Here is a 15,200-nt window from a genome sequence, read left to right as displayed (position 1 = left end):
AACCAGGCTTATAATTATAAAAATGTAAAGGGGAAAAATGCTGCAAAAAAAGACCCATTACAGCTTATTAGAAAATGTTGCCTGGGCATTCCAGTCTTTTTAGTGCCTTTATTGAACATAATATATCTTGAATTATAGAAAGCTGAATAATTAGCTAAAAGCATTAATGCATTCATGTGGAAGTCTTGAATTTGAAAGATGAAAATGAGGCTCAGGAAAATCTGTTTCTAAAACTTTACTCATGAAAATAAACCTGCTTCTCTGAAGGAAGTTCATCAGGCTTTACACACTTTCAGGTCTGGAGGAATGACCTCAGTCCTTCCCATATAAACTCCTTACAACAGATTTTTAAATTAAGTGTGTTGTGTCATGAAAAAAAAGGGTTTGGAGAATATTAAAAAAGGGTTCTGCAATGTCTACAGCATTGCTGAGACAGGTCCAAAACCATCTCCCATCCCACCTACCAACACTTGGCAGGATAGGAGACATTGTGGCATTTATTGTGGCATTTTTATGCAGTGTTTGCCACATTTCAGGGATAGAAAATCCATGGCTATGATCCCTATGTGGGCTCATGTTCACAGAGGAAATGAACCCCTGAGAACTGTAAGAACCAGGAAATCAGCTTGTGGTTTGGAAGGCCGAGTTTCTGTGGTAGGGGGCAGCATTTGGGAGAGTACTCCTCTTTTTCTTCCCTTTGGCAAGCTGAAGCATGATTAGCTGAGATAGAGTGGGAGGCACAGCATCTGGGCCAGAGAGAAAAATCAGAGCACTGACTTTGCTAAATAAGCCATAGGAGAGCTGGAATAAGGAGCCACACTTTGGGAGGTGACTAATGTGTTTTTCCTCTGAATGTGACAGGATTGACTGTTCTGTCCTCTTGCTGTTTTTGTCTCTTTAAAAATTAACAACTATGAATAGGAATAGATGAAAGACTGTAGCAAGTAGTATTCTGGTTTTAAACTGGCAGATTCATGGGCACATTTTTATTTCTCAGAAGCTGAGGAAATACTGCTGACTCCCTTTAGACATAAACTTCTTAAAGTTATATTTGTGGACCAAAAGGGGACTTTTATTTATATTTCATCTCCCAGATAATGCTTACTCTGTTTGTGTGTGTCAAAATAAATTTTATGAAAAATCAAGGCCATGGGAACCAGTACCCAGTTTTATTTCACCACTGAATGATAGATGACCTGGCAAACATGGAGTAGAGAGGTCTAGAGGAGCTCATGGGGACATAAAAATGCTGTGAAAATAAGACATTTTGGAGATTTGGTGTAATATCAGGACCATATTTTCTGCCGTCTATACAAACTGGTACAGTGGTCAAGGCCTGGCAAGTATTTTGGTCATGCAAATAGCGATAGTAGACTGAAAACATTTTCAGATCAGAGATGATGCCTCCTTTCTGTCTTCCTAGAAATGTTCTGAAAGAAGGGACAGCAGCTGTAGTGAGATGGGATAAAACAATATATAAAAATATGCCTAAAGAGCTTATGAACGCATTAGTGCCGTTCTTCTGTTTTGACACATGTTTCTCAGTTTTGTAGTTTAATAGACTTTAATTCTTTATGAAGATTCTGAAGGTCTTTCATTACATTCTTTTCTATAGTAATAATCAATAACTTAGATCCAAATTGGATCCTGAGAAAGCTAGTTTGCTTCTTTTATGTCCTTCAAAGGCTGAGAAGAGAAAGTTATCTTAATTGTTACTGTTTTATGAACTATTTTTCAGGGTTTCTCTGTCAAAATACACTGTTTTTTAAGAGTTTGCTCCCCCACAGAGGACATTATTCTTTTTATTATGATATGAATATAGTTTAAAACCTATGCAATTTGATAGACTTTCTAACATACAACACGCAAGTCAGAGTTCCTTCAGAGAAAGAAGATGGGAATGTTTATTTTCCCTTTATGTTTGCATATAAAGGCTTTATTGACAGATTGATTTTTTTTCTTTAATTCAAATGTTTGTATTCAGCAGCTTGCTTTCTGGGTCTCTGCAATGATGCAGTGTGAATTGTAATGAAGGAATTTCTAAACTGAATAAACCTTTGGGTCACAAGTACAAAAGTAATGACCTTTTGTCATCCACTGCTTGAGCTGGGGAATAAGAGTTAATACAAGTAAGAAAGTAAATATTCCTGTTCTTTGAGACATCACCTTGTGCTCCTCAGCCAACTGAGCTGGTAGAGACCCAGACCATGATCATGGCATTACTTAAATCTGACCTAAATTCAATCCTGTGTTCCAATTGCCATGGCTACAGGATCTCCCTGGCTCTGTTGTGCTCTCACCAGCGCTTGTGCAGCCACTGCTGCACCAGTCCTCTCATGGAGCTGGGATGGGAGGCTGCTCTGGGTGTCTGGATGGATGCTCCTCTCCAGCAGCATCCTGGCCTAATGCCAGACTAAAGTGGATATGTAACCATGGCTTCATGTTCTTAGGGCCAAGAATCTGTAAGTCAATTACCAAATAAGCCATTTCACAGTTAATTTTACTGTGTTCATTTGCAAACAGAGGGAAAATCTTCAGCCAAGGGGAATTTCCTGTTTTAGTCAGGTTTCCATACAGCTGTACTCTTGAATGAATCTCTGAAGTAGATTGAAACACCAAAACCAGCTATAGTGACCATGGTAAAGCTGTGAAAACTGCTATTTACTGTTTAAATTATTTTTTTTTTTCAGATATTTGCAAATATTACTTAAATTCAGTTGGTGGGCAAGAGGATAAATTTCTTTTTGCCTGATCAGCTGTTAAACTCCAGATTCTCTGTTTGTCCTGGAAAGTTATTTAAATTATTCATAGCTTGATAGATGTGAAAATCAGAAGGGACCATTCTAATCTTATATTCTGACCCTCTGCATAACACAGGCCAGATTTCCCCCAGCAGTTCCAATATTGACCCTATAACTCATGCAGTGTAGAAAGATACTCTAGTTTAGTTTGCTCTTGTATTTTCAGTATTTGAAGGGCATGTCTAAAGCCAAACTGTGCTGGATAAATTATTTTCTGTCTCATCCTTTTAATCTTCTGGCACTACATATCTGGAACTTTATTAGCTGTTGGTTTTCATCTGTTGTTATTGTCATACACCTTGTTTTTAAATGTTAAGGACAGATGCACATGATTTTAGGTTTCTTTCTTCCATCAAATTTGAAGATTGGTTCCACATTATACATTTGTAGGTCTGACCATACTTATTTAATCTCTCAGAAACATAGAATTGCTAAATTATTTCTCAGTGTTTAGCCTGGAAAACAAGTATGTTCATGCTTGGTCTTATCTCTGACTTTGGGTGCTGGGTTGAAACCACAGAATTCTACTTCAAGAGTGACTCAAAGAAATTATAGTCTCAGCTATTGTTTTAGGAGTCAATAGCTTCCCTGTAACTTAATTTCCTCAGTGGTTAGAAAGAAACATGAACTTTGAGATAATCTAGTTGTATCTGAGTGTCTTGGTTGCAAGTAGGAAACTGACATTGCTTTTATCAGTGATTTGAATCATGAACAATTATCTGGTTTTTAGAAAAAAAATAAAGCTGTTTTTTATGGAACTGAAAGCTTTTACACTGACTTGCTTTGGCCTTTTTAAAATGAAAAATCATAACTTGTGTAGTTAGCACTACTTGGTGTAAGTGCTAGAAATGGGGCAGGGATTTAGTGGGAGAACTGAAACCACAATTTTAGGTGTGTAGATGATGTCATAACCTGGAAACCATTCGGTGGCATTGAAAGTGGCATAGAAATTCAATATCTAACCCTCAAACCAGATTATAATTCATTGGAGACAAAAATTCAGAATCCAGGTCTTGCCATCAGTCAGGCACAGGGCACTGCAGTGGCAAAGCAGCCCATCAGTAATTCTGGGAGCACTGCCTGTCAGAGGCACTGCAATGGGGTGAGTCCTGTGTTGAGCCTGAAAGAAACCATGAGGACACAGCACAATGACACAAGGAAATAAATCCACACCTGAAATATTTTAGAGTGTGACAACTAAGATAAAAACTGCAATGGGAATAAATCTTAGGTATATTATGATCTTGGGACTGTAACCTGAAATCATGAAGAAGAATATAGAACAAACTTAGTTTTCTGCTGGGTATATCTTCTTTGCAAGGATATGTGGTGATGAAATTGTTCTTCTGATTGTTTATGTTCAAATCTCATTTAATTGTTCTCCTTTTTTATTCCCTCACGCCTCCCCTTTCTGTTATGTTAGCTCTTTAATTACTGGGTATTTTATTTTATTTTATTTTATTTTATTTTATTTTATTTTATTTTATTTTATTTTATTTTATTTTATTTTATTTTATTTTATTTTATTTTATTTTATTTTATTTTATTTTATTTTATTTTATTTTATTTTATTTTTTATATTATTTTATTTTGCAGAATGTGAGTCCAGACTCTTTGTTGCAAAAGTAGAACATGGATTCAGTAGTGCAGAACACAAGTATTGATGCCAGTGATGAATCATGTAATTAAAATTACAAAGTAGTACAAAACATAATTTCAACCTATTAACCTGGATTAGTGTGTGAGGCAGAATTTAAATCTCATTTACTTGAAAGGTAATAGGTAATAGAATTATTAGTGAAACTTTAGAAGGATTTTTCATGTGGTGAAAACTGTCCAGTATTTTCTTTGGAGAACTGTAGCACAAAATATGAAGTATTAAAGATGCAGTGAGCACAAAACTGGAAATTGTGTGTAGAGGAAGAATTATTGTTTTGTAAAGTCCTGTACAACTTTGAAGGACGGAGTGATGAATGATATTAAAATTCAGTAATGTAGCAGCAACGTATTACATGGGAAAATCATGGCTATTTCTTCCAGAGGTTATCAATGGTTCAGAAGGTTCAACAGCAAATTTTGATGACAGAATGACCAGCTATCAGTATGGTTTAGTTGTTGGAACACTGCATATCATTTTGTCATAGGCTAAGGAAGGTGTTTCCAGGTGAAATGGGAAAATATCAATATTGGACCTTAAAGAACCTGCTAATGTTTTAATATTCGAGTTATACAGCTTCAGCTAAGAGCTAGTATTGGAGTGGGTCTAGAGAAGAGATAGAAGAGAAGGGAGGTGGAGACTGAAAGACAAAACTTCTAGAGGGTTCATCTGTTCTGCATGAGATGGTTGAAGTGCAATAGATGGGCTGCATGGTTTTGGGATTAGACAGACATCCAGAAGTTCCAGGGACACGTGATAAATGCTGTATGTTCACTGTATAACCCATACCTCCAGCTGCCTGTATTTCAGAAACTGCTTTGTGTGCAGATTTGCAGGTTCTTATTCATGAGGATCATTGTTCTTCCATAGGTGATGTCTCATATCTTTGAAGCTACTCTGTTAACTGAGCTCAATTAAGAGGAAAGAGTTCTGGTTTGTATTTTAATTAATATTGTGCAAAACACTTTACTGGAAACACTCATAACATGCAGAAAACAAGACATGTTTTAAGAATAACAAATTTATGCTTCTACATAATCTGTTATTTATCAGCATTTAAAACAGTAATTTTTGTAAGCAAATATTAAATTTTGTAGGAAATCTGAAGCAATTTGGATACGATATTCATCTCAGTTTAATGCAATTTCCATTGGTAATTCACTTGCTAAACTTAGAAATATTTCCATTAATATGGTTTTGCATAATCTGCTGATTAATAGTAGATTTTCTATTTTAATATGGGAAAATTCTTTGCAGTCTAAGTTAGTGCCAGAATTTATAGTGGCTAAACTGAATGCTTATTACAGCAGTGACTTGAGTTAATGCAATAAGCCCATAGAGCCAGTCCTGCATTAGAGCACGAGGTGCTCCTGAGTAGGCTTTTCATGAAAAAAAAATAATTCTTATGACAGCACTTTATGACTAAACTCGTGGATATTTTTTACCTCATCTAAAATATTTGACTGTGTAATAAAGTAACACTTACAGGACATCTCTGTTGCATTACTACTTTTTGGTAAAATGCACCACTACCTGAGGCTGCTGAAATTTCTCTCTTGTAAAAGATGAAACATTAAATTTGGTACATAGTCTGAAAGCTGATGAATTGATGTACTATATGTAGTATGTTCTCAGGAAAACTTGGCCACTGAGAGTATTTTTTCTTTTTATTTATATGTTTCTTCCCTATTGCAGATGACTCTTACAGATTTCTTTAGGTGTTGTTTTTTACATTCAGCTGAGTATATTTCTGTGTTATAGTAGATCTCATTTAAAGAATTAATTATGAAATACGCTGTGATATCTCTTATCTTAATTAGTTTGATTTTGAGGGCTTAAAGTAAAATTTTTCTTGTTTTGTTTTCAATGGTAATGCCAAAGTCAGCACCTTGATATGTCCTTCCACAATGTAATTTGTGTGAAACTTGCTTGTTGAGAATTGTGCATCTTAATTTACCACTTAGGTTTTTTTTGATGGCAACTGCACTGCTCTTTCTCACTGTAGCTGTACTGAAGACTGTAATTTACATGTTAAATGCTGTTCCTACTGCTTCCTTCCATCCCTAGTGAGATTGGGATAGCAACACTACCCTACAGAGTTGACACATGATTTCTTATTATGTCTCCTGTGACCTTTATTCTTCCTGCCTCTACCAGTGCACCTGTATCTCTCAGAGCAAAACAGAATCTTCTATTTTAAATTAAGCCTTTTTTTTTTTTTCTTAAAGGAGTAAGAGATATTAGTGTTGAAAAGTGATATCATTTACCAAGTAAAGCTAATGACAAAGAACATGAGGAAGTTATTTTTTAACAAGCTAATGGGTGAGTGTTTATCCCCAGTTCAGTTCCTATTTATGTCCCACTGTCCTTGGCTTTGGGCACTTTGCCTAACCTGTCTTTGCTGCAGTTTCTGGTGTGTGACAAGGGCACCACACAGCACTGCCAGGCCTGGTGTTTCTGTCTCCTCTCCCTGGGCATGCCCAAACCTCCTACCCAACTGGGTCAGAACTGGAGTTAGGACTGGGAGAGACACTGAATTCAGGCTATTCAAATATTTACAGAAATAGCTTTACACTATCTCAGTACTTCCAAACAGATCAAACCCAGCTGGTTTTTGTTTGCTACTGCCTTAAGAGCTTCACTTCAAAGTTAGTGAGGTATTATTTGATACACACTCAGAAGTGCTGAGGTTAGTGGTGTTTTTATACACACACACACACACACACACACACACACACACACACACTCAGCCAAGGAAAAGCACAGAGGTTGTGACACAGAGCATTGACACGAAGTGAAAGCAGCCTCCTATCTCACACATCCTCAGTGGAAGGAACTCTAATCCCATAGCCTAGATGCTCTGGATCATTCCTCCAGTGACCATTTAGGAATTCTGACTCCCAAGCACCAAAATTAACAACCAGAATTAAGCCTTCTGTCCCCATGTCTTGGTTTGTAATTCTACTGAGCTTTACAGAACTATTTAAAAAAATCATATCTGGAATGTCAGTGCATTGCCAGATGCATAAATTAAGAGGAAATTTGCCATATTTAAATTCATTCATCAAGCAGAGACTGAATCATTCCAACTCCAGAGATCCCCAAGACAAGATGCTTTTGGGTCAGGAATATATTGAGAATGAAATGTTTTTAATGAGCATTAGTCATTATATACCTGCTTCTGTTACTGCCTGGTGTCTCTCTCTTTGCTCTCTGCTGTACTCCTGCTGTCCTGCCTTGGGGATACTTTTTAACATAATCTGGCAGTTCCAGTTTTCTTCCTGTTCTGTGAGCAATTTCTTTTAAATCTTCAACAGTCTCAATATACTCAGTATTTTTAGTTCAAGAGGATGAGCAATTTCTAGGGCATTAGTAAATGACTCTTTTCTCCTCTCTTTTTTTTTTTTTTAATAGTCATCTTCCAGATGCATTGAATAACTTTCAAAACAGGCTTGTCTCCACTTAACAAAGTTAAATTCATTGAAGCATTTCCTGTTACTAGGAGAAATAGAATTACTGAAACTGAGCTAAATGCTTGACATCATTCTTTTCAGGGATAAAATCCTTGTTGTAAATAGTTTTTACTCAAGATTTAACATTTTTTGTCCTTCAAGAATTGCTGGTTTGCTCTAGATTTCATCACATCTGTTGCTATTATTAGTAGTAGTATTAGTATTATTATCATTATTATCATCATTATTATCATTATAATTATTACTGCCTTATTTTATAATAATAAAATAATATAATTTTATTACAAGTTATAATAATAAGTAATAATATAGTCATTTTGATAATTTATTATTTATAAATATAATTGTTATATAACTCATTTCTATAATTTATTAATTATAAATAGTAATTATTAATAATACAATATTAATGGAATAACTCATAGTCAATACTTTATATATTATAAGTGTTAGTTAAAATAATGATAATGATAATGATAATGATGATAATAATAAATTTAATACTAATACTAATAATAATAATAATAGTAATAATAATAATAATAATATTAACAACTGCTAAAGTTGCAGTCCTAAAGTGCCTCTTTTTTTAGTAAAAATAAAGACGAAGTTCAAGGAAGGTATTATTTCTTGCAAAAATTATTTCAACAATTGAACAAAAATGTTGCTGACTGAATTTCCCTGTGTGGGTTCTTTATCCCACAGACTTCATAGTTTGTAAGGGTAATATTTCTATAATTTTATAAAAATGTGTCTTCTACCCATAACAAAATCCTATTTTTTTTTTTTCTCCCTTAGGGATCTTTTGAAAGCTTCAACAGCTTTATGATGCTTTTTTTTTTGACTATTTAACTACTGTCACAAAATTGTAGATGTTACTTGGAAGCATTTTTGGCAAGAGCAATTTAAATAGCAAAGTGAAAATGTTCTTTATTTTAATAAACTCTCTCAAAGGGAGAAAAACCCAATTAGACTGGTTTTGGCTCTGGAGTTAATTGGAGGTCTCTGTAGTGTACCCCAGCATCTGGGGAGCTCTCCCCTTTTAAGCAGAGCTATGTTTGGATTTATATCTATACTGTCTTTTCCAGCCTGTACCATTTTGCAATTGGACTCAATGATCTCAGTTTTTTTTCCAATCTAAATAAATCTGATTTTATGACCTAGTGAGGCTAATTAAAATTGCTGGGTCTTGTTTTTATAGGCATGATGTATCTAATGCACCAAAAAGACATACATGTGTTTCCCCAAAGAAAAGGAGTGAGACAGACTGAACTCCCTTCTCTGTGTGCAGTTTCAAGAGCAGAGGAGGGTGGTTGAGGAATTGATGGGTAAGCCCTTGGTTCTGCCCTATCAATTCTCTGCATAAGCCACAATTGCCCAAGACAGGGACATGTGGAGATGAGACCATGGAAAAGTCATTGAATAAAAATTCATCAGAGAGCTTTAGTTAGTTATCTTAGCTCATCAAAATGGGGATTCTTCCACTCAGGGATAGCATTGCCATTGGGAAAATATGTGGATAATACCAAAATGCTGGGCAAGTTTTTGTGGTTTAGCCCTTTTTTTTTTTTTTTTTTTTTTTAATTGCAACTACTTTTAAATGGAGCTTGTCAGTTGGACATCTGAATGGGCATAGTCAGAAACCCAAACATGTTACACAGTTAAATGCCACAAAAGTGCACTTGGCATCACTTTTGACCTGCAAGTTACATTTTTTAGGAGTGTAACACTTGTAGTGAGAGCTAAAGATCAAATCCAATCTTATCATTGGGACAGTCATTTCTGCTTATTGGGTTAAAATTGTGGGAATTACCCTAAATCCGTCTTCATGAGGCAAGTGTCCGCAGCCCTTGCTGTTTAAAACTGGATCTAGTTAGAGGAAGGAGTAATGGATGTCTATGTCATCCTCTGTGTGTGCTCCCCAGTGATACAAGACTGTGTCTCTGAGATGACAGAAGAGTTACTGAAGCTATTGAACAGTATTTTCACACCAGTAAAGTTCCAAAATATGTGCTGGGAATTTACACTATGCTCCTTCTGTAAAGGGCTGCATTTACAGGCGTTACAATACAGATTCATACACAAACGTTCAAATAGTCTGGATTGAGTGATTGATGGTTTTGTATAACCCCTGGTTATGCTCTTCATTTGGCCTTCAGCCACCCAGATTATGTTTCAAGGCTGCTTTGTCAGTGAACACTTATGCAAGACATTGTTTCAAGAATAGGAAGGTGAAAGATGAACTTGTTTCATGGGCCCTCTGTTGGCAGTGATGGATCATTTTGTGAAGAATAACAAAAAGCACATTGTGTGTTAAGAAGTTCTACATAGCACAGTCTGGTATAGCATAGTTTGGTGCTGGGTGAGGAGTCAAGCCATTCAGCTGGGGGGCTGGTACCTGGCACAGAGGGGTGTCCAGCTGTGAGCAGTCTGCTGGTGCTGCTCAGCACCTCACTCCTGCATTTATCCTGCAGCAAACAGGACTTGCCTGCTGGTAGCTGGCTCAGACCTCTTGGTGCCAGCCTGCACTGCAGATGTCTGAGGACAACTGCAGGTCCTAAGTTAAAGTAGGGACAACGCAAATATCTTTTCTGAGAGTGGCGCATGTGCCTTCAGGATCTGGTTGATCACTGGTCTTGGTACATGGAAGGTCAGTTTGGTGCAATTTGTTTCATTCCAGTTCTGTTTTCATCCCCTTCACATTCATGAAGTAATTTTATTCTCTCTCTGGACCTACATTTTCAAAACTGTAACTGCTCTGTGATATCACTAAGCCACACAGTTTTCCTTGGTGCATTTTATTAAAGATTGCTAATAATATTCTGGGCTTCGTGCATCTGATTCACTAGAAATGCCTAGAAAGAGTAGGTGTATTCCGCTATTTTTGACTACAATTGGCTTGACTCAATTAGTCTGGAGATAAAAATTATGTTAATGGATGGGCTCACACAAACAGAAAACCTGTGGGTGAAGACTCAGGTTTTAAATAAGCTAGAGCCTTCATTTGGTTTTTTGTTCTCTGAAAAATTATTTGAGAATTGTCCACATAGTCTATAAAATGAGAAAATAGTTTTGAAGATATAGAGAGACTATTAAAATGTAAATACCTAGTTTATAGATGAAAAATTATATAGTGTAAATGATTTCTATAAAAATCTAATGAATTTTGTATGTTATTGCTACTTTGTTTTTTATCTAAAAGTGATTCTAAAAATAATGTGTTTCCATGTTCTGTCCCTTTCATCTTGCTGTAAATACAATCTTTCAGAAACATAAATACTATTTTTCCCTCTCCAGATCTGTCAATAAAGGGCTGAAAATGCATTTCATGCTAGAGATTCACTTAATCTTCACCCTCTTTGTTACCTTTAACTCTTTCCTTCTTGCTCTGCCAATCCTTAATTTGATTTTTTTTTTTTTTGGGGGGGTGGGGGTGTGGGTGGATTTGCCCTGCTTTACACAGCTGTGGTTGACACATAATGTTTTCTTTCATCTGTAAGTTTCAAGGTATTCTGGTCCTTTCTGAGGTCTGGTTGAGGCTTTACAATGTGGCCAAGTATTACCTGTCCTTGTAAATGCTGATTCCACCACACAGAGGATAAACCCACTTAGATTTCATAACTCAGCAGTCATTTTCCTTTTTAGTGTGACATCCTTGTTGAGAAGGTGAATTTGTAGCAGCCAAGGCAACCTGTGAGAACCAGCATTGGAAGAAAAGAAGATGTCAGTGTGACGCTTCTGCAGATACTAAGTTCAGTTGGTGTAAGAAAAATAATGAGGAAGAATAAACACAGAAGTCTCTACCTCAGTCCTGCTGAATTAGATTGAATTCCTCTTGTGGTGTGTGCTTTTTGCTCCCCACTGCTGAAGTGTTGTGTTCCGGAGCAGGACATGGTGACAAAAAGGTCAAGAGCTGAATATAGAGAATTATCTTCATTTTGCTTAAATTCCCTTCCTTGATCTCCCCAGAAACATAACAGCACTTACTGACACAGATGAAAATCAGAAAACTTCTTGAAAAGGTTAACATTTGTTTTGTACTAGTCTAGGCAGTATCAGATGTGATGGTTAAAGAGGTATGAAATGGCCTTTACTGTGGTAAAGTTTTGTGTTATCTGTTACTCTTGCCACTCTTGACACCTCCTTACAGGAGGTAAAATTCTTTTATAAAATTCCCTTTGATATGAGAGGGGAATTAACAGTTACTGGAAACAGGATTGGGTAAAAAGTATTTTTTTCTATGTTGTATCTTGCATTACTAATAGTTGCCAAGGAAACCAGCAGAACTCTAAAGTCTTCTGCTAGAAAGGCGGCTATGGTTATAAACAAGGTCATTTCAAACTGTGCCTGCAGATTATAAAAGTGCTAGTGGGGACCTGCCATGGCTTCAATTCTGTGTATTGGTGCCCGTTACGTGTTCAATTTCAATTAGATAAAAAATGTTCATCCAGGTGTCTTGGTTTTGGAAGACAGGTGTCTGCTAGGGAGGGCAGGAGCCTCCCTTGGAATGAAAAAATATAGACCCCCCCTCCCTCCGAATTATTATAATTCTGAAATCAAGGGGCTCTCAGGCAGAGATCTGGGGATAGGAATAACAGTTCTTTACTAGTATGTATAACAATGCAAACAAACAACAATAACTACAGCATTAGCAACAAAACAGAACCAGGGACCCCGTGGCAGCTTTCTCGGCTGAGATGGGAAGGGATGGAGGAGAGGCTTTGCTTCACAAACCCCTCGGGCAGTCAGTGCCGGTGCTCCTGCAGGGCTCTGAGGAACACTCAGCTGGAACAGCAGGGATGAGCTGAGATCCTGGGCCGGTGGCTGAGGTGGATCAGCAGGGATGAGCTGAGATCCTGGGCCGGTGGCTGAGGTGGATCAGCAGCTCCGTGGCGGTGCCTGGCACTGCCACACGTCCCGGCAGGACAGGGGGTGCGAGGCCACCAACAAAGAGGGAAGAAGCAGCAGCAGCTCCGTCTGGGTGATGGCGAAATTCCCTTCTCTCCACAGCCACAGCTCCCATCAAGTGTCCTCCTCTGAAGCTGAAGAAGCCGCCAAACTGCCTCCACCCTCCCCTTTCCCTGCCCCCTTTCCCCTGGGCCCAGATGAACTCTTTGTCTTTTCTCAAGCACGCACTGAGTACCAGCAGTCAGGCTTTCCCTGCAACTAATGGATAAAAATTCCATAGGTGAGCCAGAACTAAAAGAAGGACACCTAACCCCCAGTATCAGGTCAACAGTAAGTGGGTTTTGTTGTTTTGGTTTTTGTTTTTGTTTTTGCTTTTTTTTTGTTTTGTTTTTTTTGGTTGGATTAGGGGTCTGGTTATTTTTGTTTGTTTGTTTACTTTTGGGGTTTTTTTTGTGGGGTGTTTTATGGTTGTTTTGTTCTGTGTTTTGGTTTTGGTTTGTGTTTTTTTTTTACAGTAAGCAAATCCTCCAAATTATTCTGATTTGCCTTGCACATGAAGTGTGAAGGTTGCCTGTCTGGATTATCACATTGCCCTAGATGCTTCTGTTAGAACCCAAGGTTTGTCAATCTGCTGTGCTTTCTTTTCCTGGGGAAAGTGGATACCATTCAGTAGTTTTACCAACCTTTTAATATGATAACAAAGTAACTTGTAGCTGTTTTTGTACATGAGCTGTAATTTTTTTCCAAGAGGTTAAGCTTGGCTCTTTGCCTTTCATCTACAAGGGCACCATTTCTTGTGTTTTATATTGTCCACCCCTGTCAGGCACAGCTATGAACCTTGGCACATCCATCATCAGGCTTTCAGGGAAAAAATGCCAGCATTTTTAAAGAACAAATGCTCATGAACTTTCTCTCCTATTGAATTTACAGGTCTGCTGTTTATTACCTCACTGATTTCAACTAAAGCCTAAGGAGGAAATTGATTTAGGATGAAAACAGGTAATAATAGCTTGATTAGAATAATTTTCAGCTTCGAAGGACCCTCATGTTCTTCTGCATAAAATAATGATCATAAAATCAATTTGTGTATCTCTGATTCCTTTTTTGCCTTTTCTGTAGGTGATATTCTTTGCAAAGCACACATTAGTCATGGTGTTTTACTGCTTTGAATAGCACTTACATTTCTGATTTGCTTAAATGTTTTAGCTTCCAAGCTCTAATACATTTGGGTTGTTAAGACAATCAGAAGTGATTGGCAACTATGAATACTTCTTCCAGAAAGTGCCACAGACAATACACTAATTTTTGGTCCTTAAACAAGCTGTTTCTGGCTGTCACCAATCCCACACACTTTACAATTTACTCCTGGGTTTAATTTTTGTCCTTTTTGTGATGGAGAGGACAAATCTGATGCTTAGAGGGGTAGTGGTTGTAAGCTATCTATGACTACTCGTGTTGTTCAATGTGACCAAAGCATGTACAGATACATAAATAAATACGTATAGACACATATTATAGTGTTGGCTTTTTGCAAATATTGGAATGAATGTTATGTGTATAAGATTAGAAAATTTTGTTGTATTAATATAGTCCTTTATTTCTGTTATGGATGAAACTGAGAAATAGTGCTATAATACTTACATGTTAAGCTATGGCATAGTATTATAACAAAAACTACTTTTGTTTGTATAACCCAAAGACTGAAAAAAGATAGCTAGAGACCCCTCTGCATTCTTAAACTATCTTATCCAGATGAAGACAGCAGTGACCAGAGCTCTGAGGGAGGAATTTACTGCATTTCTGTTATCAGGAAATGTAGATCTCGGTGGCACCAAGAAGATTGATCTATTGGCAAAGAGGCAAGAGAAAACTAAACAGAAGAACACCAAAGATCCTAAAAAGAATGTATGAATATGTATGAGAATTTATGGATATGTAGTAGGGTTCTGTTTTTAAGGGACAATCCTTTGTTAATAAGGTGTGCTCTCTTGGCTGAATGCAGAGACACCTGGCTGTATCTGTATATTTAATTTTTTTCTCCTAATTATCTTTTTTATTAAACTTTTAAATTCTATAAAAAAAAAAAAATGTGAACCTCATTTTTCACATACAGATGTGTCTTGCTGCCTCACTGTTGGTTCTCCCAGGTATTGTTTACTGCATCTCCTGGCGTTTAGGAAGCTCTCTTGCCCACACAAAACTCAAAGTCCTTCAGCCTCTGAGGCAGCTTGCTTGAAAAGCTCACTGTCTAGAAAAAAAGGTGATGTTGACACAGTCTGTGTGTCAAATTTGTAATTCTCAGCAGAGAGGAGTTACAAGAACTTCATGCAGGCAACCATAGGTTGTATATAAATAAAATTA

At 37.0% G+C, this 15,200-nt stretch overlaps 1 long non-coding RNA gene across 1 annotated transcript; it reads left to right on the top strand.

Moving 5' to 3' along the window:
- The first annotated feature begins 13,757 nt into the window (after positions 1 to 13,757).
- Positions 13,758 to 14,927, top strand: LOC147650532 (uncharacterized). Its single transcript, XR_015276283.1, has 2 exons — positions 13,758 to 13,838; positions 14,592 to 14,927. It is a non-coding gene; the product is annotated as an uncharacterized LOC147650532 (long non-coding RNA).
- The last annotated feature ends 273 nt before the right edge of the window (positions 14,928 to 15,200 follow it).

This window comes from Cyanistes caeruleus, chromosome 14, assembly GCF_971803275.1.
Source record: "Cyanistes caeruleus chromosome 14, bCyaCae1.hap1.1, whole genome shotgun sequence".
NCBI lineage: Eukaryota > Metazoa > Chordata > Aves > Passeriformes > Paridae > Cyanistes > Cyanistes caeruleus.
The sequence above is the reverse complement of the archived record's forward strand: the minus strand, read 5'-3'. Positions and strand labels throughout refer to the sequence as shown.